General features: G+C 37.0%; 1 long non-coding RNA gene across 1 annotated transcript; it reads left to right on the plus strand.

Moving 5' to 3' along the window:
- The first annotated feature begins 865 nt into the window (after nucleotides 1-865).
- Nucleotides 866-2,272, plus strand: LOC147559167 (uncharacterized). Its single transcript, XR_015233594.1, has 2 exons — nucleotides 866-982; nucleotides 1,710-2,272. It is a non-coding gene; the product is annotated as an uncharacterized LOC147559167 (long non-coding RNA).
- Nucleotides 2,273-2,671: the final 399 nt, after the last annotated feature.

The following is a 2,671-nucleotide window of genomic DNA, read 5'->3' on the forward strand; positions in this document are numbered from 1 at the left end:
AATTCGTTGTGAGAATGCAATTCCCAGAAATCACATTCCATCCTGACACGCCAAACATGGCCTAGTTGTCTTCATATCCCTTTTCATACTGTCTAAAAACTTGTAATTATAATATTTTTATGTAGTGCAAGAGATGGTTGAAGCACGAGATCATCCTAGAACATGTACTAAGAGAAGTCAAGGTTGTGGTGCCTGCCAATTAAAATGTGTTGTCGAGAGAGGAGGCACACATAAATGCATCTTTTTTGTTATTTGCCAATGTAGATGCCCTTGCTGGTCAATCAACAATCACCCCTATCCATAAAACCAATTAACGAGAAGAATTAGATGTACGAAATGTTTGAAATATCTTATTAGTTTTTATATGGATTAAATACTAGGTGGCTTCTAACCGTTACTTTTGATAATTTATTTCAAATTTAGTTTTTGTTGGCAAAAATAACGGCATTTAATTATAAGAATAACAAAATTCCTAACCCGCCAAAAAAATAGCTGAGAAAGATTGGTTTCATTTAGGATAGTCCAAAGGAGGTGACAATTTGAAGTACAACCTAATGTGAATCCATTAGTGGAGAACTAGGGGCGGGAATCGGACCGGGTCGTTCGATGTCGGTCTCTAACTTCATCGGATCGGTCGCCTCGGACATAAAATGTTGGTGACCACCAATTTAATCGGGCGGTCTCGAGCGGTCACTTTTAAGAATGGGGATTTTGGTGAAATGCCCCGATTAGAGGGTCACTTCTTTTTTTGCCCCATCTCAAGAAAAGTTTGGTAAAATGCCCTCTCTCCACTTTTAAATTTTTTTGTTTCCCACCTTACCCTCCTGTATATAACATATCTAGAATTTCTAGATATGTTCAGATTATCCCCAAATCAGAGAAAGAAACGAGCTCCTCTTCTCTCTCTTGATTCCCTCTCATAGCTCGATTTCACTCAATCTAACGTCTAAATTTCTTGCTTGAATCACTCCATCTACTTGAAGTAAGTCGATTTTGGTCCATTTCACAAGGTTTTTGGTTGAGAAGCTCCCACTCTCTCTCTCTCTAGCCCGAAATCCATAAAGACTCTTCTCTAACTATTTGAAACACGTATTTCATCTTTAAATCTTCACAATGTTATATGTTTAAGTTTGATTTTGTGTTGTGTCAATGGATTAAAGATTATGGTTTGATTATTTACCAAAATCTAGGATTTATATTACAAAAAAATTTAGGGTTTTTGATTGTGTGTTTGATATTGAATGAAATCATGAATGATGCTTGATGTAATTAGGTTTAATTTGGTTTGAATTAGGATTTTGATGAAAACTGATTGTACTAGTTCGATTTTATTCGTACGAAATCGATATCCATGAACCGATGCCAAATCCGTAAGAGTGGATTATGTATTCCAGTTATAATCGGTCTTGTCGTGTCGAATTTAGCAGAACGAAGTCGACATGAGCCAACCGATTTGTTACTCCAGTAGGTATTGCAGTTAGTTTCGATTTGGTCGTGTCGATTTGTGTTGTCCAAGTTCGATGAAAACAATCGATTCTAATAGTCAAATCTTCTTTTTGGTAATTGTCAGCTTAGTATGCAGACTATTTTCTCTAGGTCGGTGCCATTCAATTATGATAGTAACGCAATCCGTGGCATCAAGTTTTGGTTTCATTTAGCTGTGAATTGAATGTTTTTTCAGAGTATACTTAATCCATCAATTGGTGCAGGAAATGGGTTTGTGGACACTATCGGCTTGCTCCTAAAGAATGAAACCTCACAGAAGTTTATGGCCCGCCACTACCAAGAAGAAAATTTTAGGTGATGGGCAAGAGCTATAGTATGAATCCAGGGTCATTTTTTTAATTGTGGAGTTTCTGCTAATTGGAATCTTGTTATTACTGTATAAAAGGTTGTAGAAGCAAAGCTCGAGATTTCCGAAGTGCTTTTAGTTCAAGATTAGGCACAGCGACACAGTCCGTGCTTATAGGTTTGGGCCTCACTACTTTGTTGAAGTTGATATAGTATTGACATCTTAAATGCCACTGAAGGAGGCACTTGGCAATGGAGATGCATTGTAGGAGCATGAGCACTCTTGAGATCATTCTTGAGAGAGAGGGTTTATGTTGGTTTGCCAACCAAAGAATAGTTGTTTATAGACAAAGATATCATATAAGAGTAATGTTTTATATAGGGTATTATATACCAGTATTTGAAGAAATTATTTGTTACAACTTGTGTGATTTCACTAAGTGAGAATTATTTATCTTATATGAGTATCAGTCTTTGAGAAGTACTAGTATTTATATATTGTTGTTATTGAATGGGATAGATTATAAACGATGCTTGAACTAAAAGAAATGATTTGAAATCGGTGGCTTCATGTCGAACTCTCTTAAAGGGATTCGACACGAAACCACCGATTTGAACTCCAAAAACTTAGGCAAGAAGTTCAAATCGGTGGCTCAATGTCGATTTTCCACAAGGGAGTTCGACATGAAGCCACCGATTTGAACTCCAGTAGCTTGGCAGAGTTGTTGGAGTTCAAATCGTCAGTTCAATGTCGATCCTTATCAAATCGGTGGCTTCATGCCGATTTCCTGTACGAAAATTCGACATGAAGCCACCGATATTTACTACTACCTAAATCATGGTTTCAATTAAAATCGGTAGTGCCATGTCGATTCCCTTT

This window comes from Eschscholzia californica, unplaced genomic scaffold (genome assembly GCF_041429995.1).
Source record: "Eschscholzia californica isolate CP2 unplaced genomic scaffold, dmEscCali1.0.p SCAF_2, whole genome shotgun sequence".
NCBI lineage: Eukaryota > Viridiplantae > Streptophyta > Magnoliopsida > Ranunculales > Papaveraceae > Eschscholzia > Eschscholzia californica.